The sequence below is a fragment of the Ambystoma mexicanum genome, chromosome 7p, assembly GCF_040938575.1.
Source record: "Ambystoma mexicanum isolate Mex_15411 chromosome 7p, UKY_AmexF1_1, whole genome shotgun sequence".
NCBI classification, from domain to species: Eukaryota; Metazoa; Chordata; class Amphibia; order Caudata; family Ambystomatidae; genus Ambystoma; species Ambystoma mexicanum.
In genome coordinates, this window is record NC_090939.1 from 806721180 (window position 1) to 806738156 (window position 16977).

At 45.7% G+C, this 16977-nt stretch overlaps 1 protein-coding gene across 4 annotated transcripts in view; it reads left to right on the plus strand.

Moving 5' to 3' along the window:
* Positions 1 to 16977, plus strand: part of LOC138526330 (interleukin-18 receptor 1-like) — a 756409-nt gene that overhangs the window by 104725 nt on the left and 634707 nt on the right. The window lies entirely within an intron of this gene.

Genomic DNA, 16977 nt, shown 5'->3' on the forward strand with positions numbered 1-16977 from the left:
TGGATTATAATAGATTGTACTCTGCAAATATTTGTATTCTTGTGGAAATCTAATTTTGCACACATTTCCATGTGTGCAATGGGACTATAGCTGTAAATGAATGGTGTTTGCATTAGCACCCTCCTTTATGCAAACAACCAGAGTGCTCAGATGGTGGGCTTCCCTCAAAATAATGGCCTATGGCACCCGCAATGCTACCCCGATTTTACCTCAATAATGTCCTTTACATCTCTCAGGCTGTTGCCTCATATTGGTGGTCCGTTACTGGCCAGTACAGTCTGCCAGCTTGGGCTTCATCAGCTTATTCAAACAGCACGTTTATCTGCATGGATCTTCGATTTTATTTTAATATTGAGTGCACGTTGGGTGTAAAATGAGTGCACTCAAACATTTTACGTATCACTTATGTTTTACTGATGTATCTTACTTTGTGATACCCGACAACTACCATTATTATAGTGGCATTCTCTGATAAATCAGCTGTCGCAGGCTTTTTGTCATTGATCAAAACATACCACTCTGTTTTTTTGTTTATTTGCCAAATAAGCACATCTTATAGTGCAGTGTGTTCTGTCTGGCAGTAGGGAAACCAAGCACGCACGTCATCGCTTCTCTCACCCCCATAATCGACATGAACAGGCACATTCTTCAAGTCAATAGCACAGATTCTGTTGACTTGCTAATCCTTCAATCAATACTTAAAGGCAAAGCATGACTTCTTTCAACGTCTTTGGCTCTAAACAACTCCCTAGAACTAATGAGTTGAGTTCCTTTTTTGATAGTTTATCTGATCTGCATCTACACCAACTGATTCAAGGTCCCACTCATAGTCATGGGAATACTCTTGATCTGGTATTTTCTAAGGACTCTCTGCTATGCTCTGGGCTCACTTAACCAGTGGTATAGTCTGATCACCACTTAGTATCCTTTACATTTACACTGGTGAGTCCACCTAGTAAGCTTCTTCCTCCAAAAACTCTGCTGCGCTCCTGCCACTCGGTTGATACCAAGGCACTCAGTGCTCAAATAGCTATCAACTGTGCCCCCTTGAGGTCATTATCCTTGAAGTTACTCTCTCAATCTCTCTTGGATGCCGCAGACATCTGCGCCCCACTAAAACAAGTTCAGGGTCGCAGTCTACCCCCTCAGACTTGGTTTTTGGAACAACTTAAAACCACCCGATAAAAACTCAGACAGACAGAACGCAAATGGCCTAAAAACTACGATCCTGTGCTTAGAGAATCTTACAAAATCTGCCTGTCCACCTATCTGGCTAGTGTCAAAATAGCTAAAGCCACCTTCATTTCTCAGAAGATCGAAACTGTGTTATGTCAGCCTAAAACCCTCTTCTCTATAGTGGAGTCACTGGCCTCTTCTGAGACCCTTACTTCCAGGGTTAAACCCTCTCAAAAGTTGTGCAATGATCGTTCTTCCTTTTTTATTAATAAAATTGAAGATATCCGCACAAATATTGCCAAATCTCCAGCGATACTGACTTCAGATGCAATCAAGCCATCACCTGTTCCTCCCACTGAACCCACTGCCAATTGGTTGACCTTCCCTGTCTTTACCGAGACGGAGGTTCTAGCTGCTATTCAAAGAATCAAATATTCCTCCCCCTAGGACGCCATTCCAGTCACTATTATGAAGACTATCGCCCCGGATTTACTGGTGGAAATTACTTCAGCTATAAATAACTCTTGTCAATCAGGACTGGTCCCTGTGGACTTGAAATCTGCAAGGGTTATCCCCCTTCTCAAGAAGCCATCAATCGACCCTACGGTTCTGGCTAATTTGTGCCCTATTTCTCCGCTCCCTTTTATGTCCAAACTTCTGGAATCTCTTATCACTCCCCTCCTATCCTCTTTCCTGGAATCTTCTAAGCTAAGATCTTTAATCCTGCACAGGCAGGCTTTAGACCAGGGAGAGGCACTGAAAGTGTGCTGGTTTCCGTGCAGGATGACATGTCCAGGCTAGTTGACTCGGTGGGGTTGGTGCTCTGATCCTGTTAGAACTGTCGGCCGCATTTGATACGGTTGACCACGCCATCCTGCTGTCACGCCTGGCTCAGATCAGAATATCTGGCCAGGTCCTTGCATGGTTCACCTCTTTCTTGTCTGACCGCACACAAACTCTTGCTATGCCCCCTTTTCTCTCCGTCCTGTCCTCTCACCTGTGGTGTCCCGCAGGGCTCCTCACTATCCCCAATCTTGTTTAACATCTACATTTGGGTGCTGGTCTGCCTCATCCATGCCCACAGCCTCAACTGTCACTCTTATGCCGACAACGACACTCAAATCTTGATCCGGCTAGATCAAGATTGAGTTGAGGTGTTGTCGCATCTCCGTGACTGTTTGAGGGCCATTGGCGATTGGATGGATCAGAACTGGCTTAAGCTCAACAGCGACAAGACCGAGGCATTGGTCGTGGGTTGTCCCCTTGATCCCTCACTTTGGACCACCGCTTTCTGGCCCACTTCCCCTGGTCCTCTTCCCAGCCCAGGAAGTAAAGTAAAAAACCTGGGTGTTATTCTGTCTGCTTACCTCTCCATGTCTAACCAAGTGACGTCTGTGTGTCAAGCCACCCACTATCAGATCAGGGTCTTGAAGAGGGTTTTACCCATGATACCGGAACCCATTCGCCCTCCTGTAGTCGCAGCGTTAGTTCTCTCTCACTTGGACTACTGTAACTCCCTGTACCTGTCACAGTCGATTGGCTTAATACAGCGGCTTCAGCGCATACAGAACTTGGTGGCTAGGCTAGCCACGGGCACCCCGTATGGAGCTCACATCTCTCCGGTGCTTCGCCCACTTCATTGGCTTCCGGTTCACCAACATATTCACTTCAAGTCCCTGTGTATTGTCCATCAGACTATTCACGGTCAAGGGGCTGAGTTTCTGCAGACTAAATTCTCCCGCTATCTCCCCGAACGCGACTTACGTTCTTCCATCGCAAATTTTCTTGCCGATCCAAGATTCAATTGTGTGAGGGTCGGTGGTAGGGCCTTTTCCGTAGCAGCTGCTAAACTTTGGAACAACCTTCCTCTTGTATTGAGGACTATTTCTAGCGACCTTGGTTTTAGAAGAGCACTCAAGACAGTTCTTTTCTAGCTCTCCTCCTCATGGCTTCCTCTCCTACCTGAGCAGTTTTCCTCTTCAGCGCCATGATGCCTTTGGGCGACCGTGCGCTCTATAAGTGCAGATAACATAACATAACAAACATGTCGGGGGCGTGGCTACGAGGGCCATGTAGGAGGACGCGATCTGGAGGAGCTCCCGAGATCCTGAAATGATCCTGGCGAAATAGTGCATAACAACGTGCCTATGACTGCTGAAAACACACATGTCGGTGTGTGAACGGTCTGACTGCGCTTGGTGAACTTTTGGAAGGCGTGGGAGAAACGGTGGTGGAGTTTTGTGCAAAAAAGATAAGGAGCGCCGGAGACGGAAGACAAAACAAAATGGCCGATCAACGACCGGAACAAAGGAAGGAGCAGGCCGCACGGTGGTCGGGCGATAGGAGCAGACTGTGTGCGCATTTGTAACTTGCGCAGAGCGCAGGTCCCCTGGGTCATGTCTAATAGAACAGTGAGACCGAAGGCGAAGCAGCCCACGTTGGACGACTTTGCCAAGACGTCCCCTGGTCCGGAAAGTTCCAAGAGCAAGGATAAGTCGCCTGCAGGCGGCATGCCTGTGACGGGTACTAACCAAGAGGTCCTGGCTGCGATTGCGGACTTGAAGGCGGCCTGGGAGGCTAAGCTTGAACTGGCCGTAACTGAGCTGAAAACGGCATTGGACCTTAAGGTCGGTGAGGTGCAGGAGGAGGTGAATTTACTCCGGCAGGACGTCAGGCCCCTGGCGGAGCACACTGAGACCCTCGAGAAAGAGGTGAGCCCGAACACCGCGGATTGTGCCTCCCATAAGGCCGAATTGCATGCCCTAGTGCAGAGATTGGGCAACTTGGAGAACAGGGCGGAGGAGGCGGAAGGACGCGCCCGACGGAATAACATTCGCATCGTGGGCCTGCCAGAAGGATCGGAGGGCCACAATCCCACGGAGTTCATCGAATCTATGCTGTTGCAGGAGATACCCGGAGGAGCCTTATCTCAAGGATTTGCGGTGGAACGTGCGCATAGAGTGCTAACAAGGAGGCCGCCACCGGGAAACCCACCTAGGCCAGTAATTGCCAAAATCCTTAATTACGGGGACAGGGAGAGGATACTAGAACACTTCCGCAAGGGAGGAACGATTACTCAAGGAGCGGAAAACATAACGGCCTACCCGGACTATACCCTGTCTGCGCAGCGTAGCCGTATGTACTTTGGGACGGTAAAGCGGAGATTGAGAGAGGCGGGCCATAAATACATGTTGCTGTACCCGGCGAAATTGAAAGTTTTTCACAAACACAAGACTTTGTTTTTTGAGACTCCGGAGGACGCCATGGGATGGCTCAACGCGCAGGGATGTCCCCAGGAGCCTGACGTTCGGACGGGAAGAGGAGATGGAGGAGATAAGTAGTGCACGAGGAGGGCGCTACAAGATGGTGCGGAATAGGTCTCTGGGACTTGATTATAGTCATTTGAGCGGCCTTAGGCAGAGAAGGTCAGACTGTTGCACAATATATTATGAGCACTGTGACTATTGTTGTATTTAGGGGAGCCTTGCAGAGCGGATCTCTTTACCCCACTTAGTAACCTTAGTTAAGTGGCCATTAGGGCGACTTCACCCAACTGAGCTCTGGGCGTTGGTTGGTGCTTGCAGGGCTAGATGTGGGGGTGCCTGAGTTCCATGGATGGAGCTGGGCAGCAGTTGGGGAGTGTGGTGTTGGAGAAGGGGTGGGTAGAGGGTGGGGAGGGAAGTGGGGAGTTTGTGGTGTACATAGTTATGGGGAGTTCGAGTTTGTACATGAGGGCTGTATCTGTATCGCGTGGGCAGGTGGGATTTGCTGCACGGAAGGGGGGAGGATACTTATGAGCTATGGGGGATCTTAAGATCGTAACGTGGAATGTCAGGGGACTCAATAGTTACTTAAAGAGGAACAAGGTCATGATGTATTTGAAAAGACAGAAGATTGATATTGCACTGTTGCAGGAGACGCATCTGACTCGGGAAAAGTTGGAACTGGTGGGGAAGAAGTGGAGAGGTATTGTAGTGGGTTCTCCGTATTCTGCCTACGCTAGGGGAGTGTTGGTCTGGGTGGCACCGCACGTTCCATTCCAATTTACACAAGAGGTCGTGGATACAGAGGGGAGGATGGCCATATTGAAGGCACTGGTGGAGAATAAAGAGGTGTGCATTGTAAATACGTATGCCCTCAATCAAAACACGGCGGCATATTTTAGGACTCTGTGTACCAACCTGGGTACGTGTGTGGGTAGGGCGGTTATTTGGGGAGGGGATTTTAATTGTGTGCTGAACCCCAGGGTAGACAGATCTGATGATAAGATTGATAGGCCCACCCCAGCGGCCAGGGCATTGCAGACACTGCTCGACGACTTCGGGCTGGCAGATGTTTGGAGGCTGAAACATCCTAATGAGGAACAGTATTCGCATTACTCAGCCCCGCAGCAACTGCATACAAGACTTGATTATTTTTTTGCCACTGTCCCGCCAGATGTGGTGATAGAGACCACCCAAATAGAATACAAAGCGAGGGTCCTGTCGGACCACTCGCCTCTGGTCCTGGGATGGCAGTACTGCCGCCCCAGAGCGCGGATACCGACGTGGCACCTCCGGGCTGAGGCGCTCAAGGATCCGGTCTTCAGAGAGGATATCAGGGACGAGATCATACATTATTTCGAAGAGAACGCTGGCAGTGTGGATTCGGCGGGCACGCTCTGGGAAGCCTTTAAGGTGGTATTGCGGGGTGCTGCCATTGCCAAATCAAAGGGCCTGCAGGGTGGGGTCCTAACAGAGTTAGGAGAAGCTGAGGATGAACTGGAACGGGAACTCAATAGGGGAGGGGGGATGCAGAGCCAGTACTTAAACTACAGCAGCGGTGTGCGGAACTTTGGGAAAGGCTCTGCAACCTTAACTATAAGAAGTATGTTGAGAGGCAGCATGCAGGTGGGGATAAAACGGGCCGTCTCTTGGCGTGGCTATACAAGAGTGAAACCCCTAGGCCCCCGATTAGGACGATAACCAGATAGGATGGAGAGGTAGCGAACACCCAAGAAGGAGTCAATGAGGCATTCTTAGATTATTACAGGGCACTATATGAGGACAAAGGGGGGGCAGCCGAGAGGAGATACGGGAAACTTTAAGAGATATGGGATTACCTAATATTAGTGCCGAAGAAAGAGAGGAGCTGGATGCACCGATTACTTTAGAGGAATTGGAGGAGGTGGTGAGGCAGCTGCCCACCAGTAAGACCCAGGGTGCGGACGGACTTCCTAGCGAATTTTATAAAGCATATAGAGAGGAGGTACTCCCCACCATGCTAGAAATGCTTAATGAATCGTTTGAGGTGGGCGGGTTGACTGAATCGCTTAGAGAAGCAATAATAATACCGCTCCCTAAGCCCAACAAACCAGGGCATGGCTGCGGCTCCTATAGGCCCTTTTCAATGCTGAACCAGGATGGCAAGATATTGACGGCAGTCCTGACTAATAGATTGCGGAGAGTTATTAGTAAATTGATACATCCGGACCAAACAGGTTATGTCCCCAACAGGAATATAACCCACAACCATAGGCGACTCCACCGGGTGATTGAATGGGGGAGCAAGAGCGAGGGTGAAATGGCGGTTGTGTCCTTAGATGCAGTCAAAGCTTTCGACTCAGTCAGGTGGCCGTGGTTGCTGGAGGCCCTGAGGGAATACGGGATGGGGCCGGGTTATGTTAGGTGGGCGAAGTTGCTGTACAATGAGCCGCTAGCTAGGGTACGTACAGGAGCGGTGATATCTGAAAGGTGGCAACTTAGCAGAGGCACCAGACAAGGGTGCCCCTGGTCCCCGATATTATATATTCTGGCCCTGGAGCCCCTGGCAGTGTACCTTCGGCAACAATGTGACATGATAGGCATTGAGGTAGGGGGAGAGAAACACCTAATATCCCTGTATGCTGACAATTTGCTATTATATTTGAAATATCTGGAGGAAAATCTTCAATATATTCTGGAGGTAATGGAAAGGTATGTAGAACTGTCTGGCATAGCGGTGAACCCCCAAAAATCGAGCACATTCCCATTGGGTAGCTACAGAGGAACCCTTCCGGAGCGGTTGCCAGTGTTGCCGATACCATGGGCGGTTGGTTCCTTCCGCTACCTCGGAATAGATGTGTATCACACGGTAGAGGAGGAACATTTGCATAACACCGAGGTGGCTGTGGGAAAAATCTGTATAAGCATGAAGTTTTGGGAGAAGTTGCCGTTGGCGATGATGGGACAGGGGGCGATGCTCAAAATGGTGGTCCTGCCTAGGCTCTTACATTTTTTCAGCAATATTTCATATATGATACCTAAGAAGTTTTTTGCCAAGCTGAATAGTATGTGCAGAGACTTCCTATGGCATGGCACCCGGAATAGAGTGGCGCTATGGAAGTTGCAGAATTTTTATGAAAGGGGGGGTATTAAGCTGCCTAATTTTGAGGCCTATTATGCAGCTGGTCAGTTGCAATATGTGGTCAAATGGCTCTCTGATGAGGTAACTCCCGAATTTAGGCTGTTTGGACAAGACTGCACTCCGTTCTACCTGAAGGAAATAATTTGGTTGCCTAGGTCAGAAATGAAGGAGCGCCCAGGAATGATGTTGCTGGGGTGGAAGATGTGGCGTAGAGTATGTCGATTGATGGAGGACCCGTACCCGTGTTCCCCGCAGGTGCCGCTGGTTGCTTTGGCAGGGGAAGACAAACAACTAAGGATGATAATCAGGACCTACTGGGAGTCGGTCGGGCAGGTTACATTGGGGGATGTCTGGCAAGAGGGGGCCATTAGGGATTTTGAAGGACTAGGGGAAGAGGCGGGCTTGCATAGAGGCCAGTATGTCACATACCTAAGGCTGGTGCAGAATATTCGTAAAATCTGGCCTGAGACTGTATTGGAGGAGGAACCAGACGCCACTATGGGGACAATATACAACATATCAGAAGGGGGGCACGAGATCTCTAGATTGTATGAGATGGAGATGACCCGGGTTGGGAAGGAATTGACGCATTTGAGGTTGGATTGGGAAACAGAGGTGGGAGCACAGATGGAAGATGGGAGCGTGGGAGCGTGCTATGGGATACCACAAGAAGGTGTCAAGAAATGCTAGATTAAAACAAATACAGTTGTATATAACGCACAGAGCTTACATGACCCCGATGAGAATATCAAAGTTTGTAAATGCGGGACGACAAGCGTGCCCAAAATGCGATAAGGAAAATGCTGATATGACACACATGTTTTGGTCTTGCCCAGTGATTGAGAGTTTCTGGGGAGAAGTTGCGCAAAAACTAGCGGACAAAGAGGTCACGCTCATTATAGAAACGGCCTGGGCCTGCCTGTTGGGAGGGTTTCCCAGACCACGGAAACTTAAACATGTTGGGAAATTGAAGGACTTGGCATATGTGCTCGCAAAACGAAGGATTGCCATGGGATGGAAGCAGTGCCATAAGCCACGGGTGGAGGTATGGTGGCGGGAATTGCAGAAATGGGCGGAGGCTGAAACGGTGGTATGGCAGGAGGCATATAGTATGTGTGGGGAAGAAGAACTGAGTACCCTGCTGGCATGGAGAGTATTAATAGCAGGACTGTTTGGAACAGTAACAGATTCTGCAGTCTCAGAAGGAGGTGATACCCTGCCACACGCAGCAGATACGGAATGAGAAGGACAAACAAGCTCTTGAGGGGGGAGGGATTGGGGGAGCAGTGGTCTTGACTAATTGATGTTCATGTGATTGTTGCAAAAAGCGCTGCCAGTTTGGTTTGTATTGTTTGTTTGTTTTAAAAAATAATAAAAACAGTTAAAAAAAACCATAACAAACATGTCAGTCTGCTGCAAAGCTGGAATCTCTGCAAAAGAGACTGGCAGCTACATAGAGGCAGTGAAGCCATCTTGGAAATGTGATACATTTTCTGTTTGTGATTCACCTTTACTTTAGGCTCAAAATAGAATATGTTGGTAATTAATTTATGATTAAAGAGGCTTAACCACAGAAAACAATTCTTGCAGCTACGGAACAAAATGCCCAGCATCATTTGGAGCAGCTGGACAATCCTTATCAGGATGATAGGCTGTGTAAAAGTATTAGAATATATACAGAAAAAGCCTTGTAACATGTACTTCTACAAAATACAACACACACACAACATTTATAGTCATTACACTAAAATACAAACACGTACATCTCTCTCTTTGCATGCCATATTCTCTCTCTCTCACTCACTCCCCTTGTCTCTGTCTCTATTTCCATCCCATTCTCTCTGTCAAGCCCTCTTTCTACCTCTATTTCTCACTCTTTCTCTTTCACTTGATTATTATCCCAGTCTCTGTTTCTCTGCCCACTCTGTCACTCTCACTCTCTTGTTCTCGCTCTCTCCTTCCCTGCCATAATCTCTCTGTCTCTCACTCTCTTTCTCCCATGGCTCTTTCTCTTTCTCTTTCTCTATATTGAACTCACTCTGTCAAGGCATCTTTCTGCCTCTATTTATCACTTAGTCTCTCTCTCTCTCTCTCGCTCTCTCTCTCTCTATCTCTCTCTCTCTCTCTCTCTCTCTCTCTTGCTTGATTTTTAGTCTCTCTCTTGCTCTCTCCCTCTCTCTCACACTCTCACTCCTCTCTCTCTTTCCCTCCCATAATCTTTCTATCTCTCACTCTTGTCCTCCCCATGTCTGTCTCTTTCACTGATCAGGTTAGAAATGGCACAAAAGAGGCAAAGAAAGAGTTAAAGGATGAATGGGGAGTGTGTGTGTGGGGGGGGTGGATGACAATTGCATATGGTGCTATAATCTGTGAGAATGTATCTCTGCTATGATGAAACAAATATCTCTAGAGCCTGAAAATTGATCTGCATGTGATATTTCTACATTTCCATTTAGGGGGGAATTGCTTGGAGGATTTGAGGTATAAATGCAATTTAAGCTGTATTAATAAGCGTGCCACATGCAAGCAAGCACTGAGTAGACCTGCTTTGTTTGTCCTGTGGTAAATGGTTGGGTATGAATATTCTTAATATGTTGCCTGCTGGAAATGGCTATAAAGCCTTTAGTCTATTGGATCTTTCTTACATTTGTTATAACTTCCATGTTTACATCATTGTGTATGCCCTTCTTGAAAGGGCATGGCTGGTAAACTGGGACTTTGCATTGGTACAGCACAATATTCTTATCTTGCTGCAAACTGTCTGATTTGGTATGTTTGGTCTGTCTGGTATAGCCTACTTTTTGGCCCAGTATTAAACAGATTTTTAAGGGTTATAACCTTTGGTTTTACATAATGTTTTAACCTGGGTAATTGGGGCTTAAAGGAGTACTTTAATATTATTGATGATGGTCTGCCAGATGACACAGAGTTCCAAAGCATTTTCTGGGGTTCTGCTCCAGATGTAAAGTGCTATAAGTACTAAACCAGTCAGCGGAAGCTATTAGGGCATAACAGTTGGATATTAAAAAACATGTGATGATCGTCCTAGTGTAGAGGAGGAGCCAAATGCCTCTACAGGAAGTTCCTCCGACCTGCTACCTGGGTGCTTGTAACCCGAGGTGATGCCAAGTTTGATACCAGTAACTGTGACAATTCAGAGGAAGGTCTTTGAAACAAGGTAGCCACTAAGAAGACCTTATATGACGTACCACCAAATAAATTATGATCTAATGGAAGCAGCTTGTGAAGGAATATGAAAATAAGGAAGAAAAAGGCTTATGATGTCACAAGAGGTAAAAATGATGAACAGAGAAGAATGGTCAAAGGAGAAGACCTATAGAATATATATAAACTGGTGTTGAAATAAAGAATCGAGTAAGCTTTTATATGCGGAATGAAGATTGCACGAGTGAAAAGCACTTCAGAAAACACAAGTCATTTTACAATTGTACAGATGCTGCAAAGCAAGTAGAAAAAGTATTATGTAGACTGCAGGTGGTGCCGCCAATATATGTATATAGAGTTCTGGATATTCGATGATACAATTTAGTAAGCAAGTCTCCATGGAAGAGGATGAATTGAAGGCTATGTGCGTTGCAGCAAAGAAAAGGGTCAAACTCGAAGCAAGACCGAAGAGGTTGCCTGGCTTGGTGTCAAGGACTGAAAGCAGCCAAGAACTGGTTATCAGCTGTGAAGAACAGTAGAAGTGAGAAGCTGAGGCATCCCTTATTAAGTTGCAAAGAGAGAACATCATGAGTGCCAAGTTTTTTCATTAATGACTATTAAATGCTAGAATATGAGCAAATTCACTGTCTTTGATCATGTGCGCTGAGGATGAAAATAGACAAAGAACATAGTACACCAGATTGAAGATAGCAAATGCTTATACTCCCTTTTATTCCCAGAGGTGAGAAGCTACTACAAGGCCAAGTTCAAGGGCAAAATGAATGGCAGATGGCATGAGTGATGAGAGATACTGGGCTAATTGGGTGGGGAAACCTGGTCAGGCTCACCCACCAACACCTGGGGTACCAGTTTACGTACTGCTACAGCATCGAATATTCAAGAAGGGTACAAGCGTGCCAACCAATTGTAGAAGGCCGTATAACAAAGAGCCTGATAGTTTGAGAGCCATTGAAATGTTGAGTTTCTAGTAGCTATCGAAGGATGACTTTCACTATGACTTGGACATGGGGAGGGCAAGAGTGCCCACCTGACTATAGAGGTCCAGTGACAATCCTATCCCATATAGAAAGTATACTTGGATGTTCCCCTTGAGTCAAAACAGTCCCACTCAGGTTTTTTAGTTTGCCACGTAGTATGACGTAATGAATGACAAATTTTTTATAAAAGTGTGATTTTAATAAAATGTGTTGAGATTATGCTGTGCAACGTCTGTTGATGTCAGTTGTACCCCCTGTTTTAGACAATTCACATTAAAACAGAGTCCTTTGCCAACTTCCTGAGTCATTCTTGTTATTTAGTGTGAAGCATTCTCTGTCAGATCCATAGTGCGACATGTAACCTTGATTAAGGAGCCCCCTGGGTTCACCTTAATCCTCCATGTTCTTTGAGCTGGCATGATCCTTTTTAGGCCAACATAAAGTCATGCCTATCTATATATATAAAATGCTTACGTATGTTTCCGTACAGAGCAGGACATTTTGGCACTGCCTGTTTGGCGCAGGCCAATTTGGCGCAGACATTTCACTACAGGAGCCGGTTTGGCGCAAACTGTTTGGCACAATTCTAGTTCTTGAATTAACATTAAAATGTAAATACAATTAAAAAAATAAAGATACAAATAAGGTTGTCGCAAACCCTGGCCGGTAGGGTTTCTTGGCCTCAGAGTTAACCACAAGGCCATACAAATCTTATAAATCTTGTATGCACCAGTTACATATATTAAGCATCATAAGCTAACCTGTTCTTCATGACCTATATTAAAGTAAGTTACTGGTGCCTTTGAGTGTAATGACATCGTGATAGCCTAGTGATTAGTGATACGGTGTCGTGGCCTTGTAGGCCAGGGTTTGAAACTGCATTCATTTTTTGTTTTAAAAATTAAACATAACGCACTGTCACGCCAAAATGCTGTGGCCAAAACATCCATGCCGGACGGGTCATGCCTAACAGGCCGAACCAAACTGGCCCGCTCCAAATTGGCTGAGCCGAAATGAGGTAACAAAGAGAATGAGCATGCTTCTACGCTGTCACCTTCACCTTCACTAACGCACACATTCAGAATAATTTCACATTACTACTTTCTACCCTCTTCTCTACACACAGGGCACTGTGGTTGTTCCAGTGTCAATGAGCAGCTAATTACCGGCTCAACATTTCAGTCTCTACATTTTCACCTTTTCAAAACTGAAAATCTGTGAAAAATCTATCTAGTTACAAGGACCATTTTTTTTGTTGTTTGAGCTGAGTGTGACAATTGACAAATCCTTAGCAACACCAAAATGTTTTGGCATTTTCAGCTGTGAAGGCTGAAGTTGCCCCCCCCTCCACTCCCCTGTTCTCCTTGTCCACCACTACACAGCACATGAAGAACTGAAAAAAATCTGTTTCCAGTGCATGATCCCTGAAAATAAGTGAAAACAAGTTCGGAAAGACTTGCTGCCCTGGGGGAGTGTTGGGGGCAGGGGGCGGTTGTCAGTCCCCAGTAGGGCAGTGGGACATGTTTTCAGGCCCAATGGGTGGTGATTGTAATCTATCCACTCCATGAGGGCTCTCATCATTGTCTCTTACTTCAAAATCAGACTTTTCCAAATTAATCTCATTAATAGTTCAAAAGATTGCAGGACCTAAAACAACCAACATTTGTGACTATTGGATTTAACTCTGGATTAGTTCAAACAACAAGAGCCAGAATGTGTACTTCTTGGTGTTTAAGGCCTAGCTGTAATATACTGATTTCTGTACACCACCATTTCAACTTTTGGGTGCATCCTAATCAATGCAGTTCATTTATTTATTGCCCTAATATATACAAAATTGAGATGTTCAATCAATTTAAAAATGTGGTAAAGCTCTGCTAAAGTCATGTTGCAACTTTAGGATGTATGGCGTGTGTGTTCACACATCGCACTGTTAATTTTACTGCCACAAATAACCACTGTGACTCTGATAGCAAGCCCAAGGGTGTTTATTAAATTACCAGTGGTTGGAATAGCTTAGTGTTTTAGGGTTCTTCGTGGACTACTGGGCTCTACCCTAGCCTTATACCCACCTCCCTAACCCAGGCGTCCCTAATGGGGGATGTTAGTATGCTACCGCCCGGTGACCTCTATTTATCTTATCTTCTACTTTGGTCTATGGGTGGTAACCCTAAGGCGCTGACTGGCTCTAACCGTAGGGACTTTCTAACCTTACCCTGACCGAGCCCGCTTAGTAGTCTAGGAAGGTAGGGATGGTGCCTTCTTTCACCCCAGTTTCATGCCACCATCTCTTACACCTAATCTCTCCTGATACATCTCTACTCTAAGAACCAAGATGTCCTCCTTCCGCCATACTAAAAGTTCCTCCAATCTCTCACTCTGCCTTTCCACCTCCACCCTTCATCTGACTTAAACTCCTACATCTCAACTCCTTTTCTTCTTACTGTCATTACCTCCTGTTACCTCTGTTGTTCACTTCCTCCTTGCTCCCACTCCACCTCCTCGCCTCTCATTATCCCTCCATTATAATTTTAGTCGTATCCTATGTGAATAGTTACTGCTATCTTCCCACTCTTCTGTCTCTCCTGCTATTTCCACTCTGGACTTAATCCTCGCTATCACCCTCTACTACCCATGACTGCTCATTGCTTCTTCTACCAACTAACATTCTCTTGCACCTACTTTAGTTCCAATATTATCCTTTATCCCCACTACCACTACGATTACTTACTCCCTCTCTCTCACTTAAATGTCTGCTACTCTCATGACCAATGTTCCCTATAATTATTTTTCTCTATGTGTGTAACCGGTTGGCTGTCATGCGCACATTATTTTCCATGTGCACAACTAACTAAAGAGGCAAGACACGTTGTGAGCATGAGTATTTAGTGAACTATCATCTTCAAAGAGTATTTGTAAAGGAATTGTCCATTCCCATCCGCTGCAATTCTTTACAAACCTGAATAAAAGGTGCATCTTACAACCGTTTTTCCAAACAAAAAGCTGTATGTTAATATAAAGAGAACTTATCAACCAGTCAAAAACTTCAAGATCTGCCAAAGCACCTAGCAAAAATACGCTTGTGCAGAGAAACATGTGTGTTTATGACACTGGAAAAATTCTCATGCTTATTACAAAAAAACAAATATTGCTTGCCTTAACTAACGTGGCTATCAAAAGATTTGCACACAAAACATTTGCAGATGGAGTAATGACAACTAAAAGTAATGTGTCAGAAAACATGCCAATATGAGTTAATGTACCACTTTAATGAAGCAATTCAAGGGCCAGGAGAACATGCCTCTTGTAATTTGTGTAAGGATGATCATTGCATCAAAATAACTGCACCTCCAGGATATGATGATCAAAATTCATGGGCCTCTATTTACTATCCACATTCCATTGTCCTGTGAGTTAACATTTGCTCAAACCAAGCTTAAACCTATGAGGCATATACACCATCTTTTTTTACTGCATAAAATTGGAAAATTTTCCGAACAAAAACAGGAAACAATGAACATATAGGAGCCAAACCCCTGCTTCTACCCACACAGCTGCATTGATATTTTTTCAGATTACTGACCGGCAGAGCAGTGTCATGGGAAGGTACTCTAATAATATCACTGCTCGATCCCAAAAGGAGTTTAAAGGGGAAATAACATATTTTAATAAGCATTACGTATCCCTGTTGGCAAAGCTAATAGTGATCATTTGACTCCAAGTAGGGAGCAAAATCTGATTAGAACCCTGCTTCTAACCCTGCCATAGGAAGTAAAATGGCAGGGCACATAATACAGCCTTTAGGTTTGCCCACCGTTCCTCACCACAGTCTAGACACAAGTAAAGAAGAGTTTTACTGAGATTTATTATGGAGCCCCATTGAAGAAAATCACATATATATGCCATTTAAAATAAAAGCATTAATTCTCAGAGGTACAACAGATTGAGAGCTTTTTTTCTGTAACTAAGGTTCCCTCTTCTATAATTTGTTGTTATCAGTTAAATAAGATGCAGGGAGATGCCAGAGGCAATACATACACAGCACATGGTTATATTGAAAATCCCTCAGAATCTGAGCATACAAAGAAACAGAAGGTGCAGATTTCTAGACTGCTACTAGAGTTTTCTTTCCTTTAGCAAACAAGCAACACCTTTCCTGTACTGCACTGCCGAAATGTATGACTTGGTTTTTGAACGTTGCTAATTTTTTCTTCACCCCCAAGAAGTATTCTCCCATGCCCTTCCACCCATACCCTTCCCCAGCCTCTGAGCTGGCTTCCAATACTAGTTGGCAGGGTTCTGTAAAAAGTGGGATTGCAGGAGAAAACAATCACAGGGATATTTGAATACTCACAATACTTTGTAAAACCTCATCATTATATTATGGGCAGTTTGAGAAAATGTAATTAACCTGCATATACGCAATTATTATACAGTACATACAATATTGTTTGCAACATACCCCATCTCATGATTGATTGATTGATTGATTGATTGATAGGTTATTTATAATGCGCCTATACACAAATGTTTCACGGTGCAAACAGGCAGAGAGGGGGAGAACAGGGATGAACAAGACAAATGATCTTAAAAGGCCTAGAAGTGCAAGGTGAGGTAAAGGGGGAGAAGCACACCCAGTCGAACAGTGTCCTGGGTTAAGTGCAGGAAGGCAGGGCCTCCAAGGGGAACATGTCCAGGAAGTGCAAGAAAGGCCAGGTGGCAGTGCAGGAGGGCCTGAAGGCAAGCGCTAGGGATGGGGCAGGGGTGCCAGGTGTCCTATATGACTCAGAAGAGCACCATTCAACGTAACAGGGGGAAGGGAGGGATAGCAGAGGGAAGGCAGAGAGAAAAGGAAGATGGGGAACGGTTAGCAGGGGAGATGCAGAGAGAAGGAAGAGGAGAAAAGGAAGGTCTTGAGGAGCTTCCCGAACTGTCTGGCTCAAGGTGGAGAGTGGCAGGGAGGCCATTCCAGAGGGAGGCATTTGCAGAGGAAACAGATATACCACCAAGCCTCTGCTTGGAGAAGCGACTCACCCGTAGCGAATTGGGGGTAGACGAGCGGAGGTCTCTCGAAGGAAGGTACTTAGGAAGAGAGCAGAGGGTCTTGAACTTGATCCTTGCAGCCACTGGGAGCCAGTGTAGGGATTTCAGCGCTGGAAAGATGAGGTCCCTGGGCCTGAGGCCAAGGATAAGTCTTGCAGTCCTGTTTTGGATGAGTTGCAAAGGGTGGAGTGTACAGTTAGGTAGATTGAGA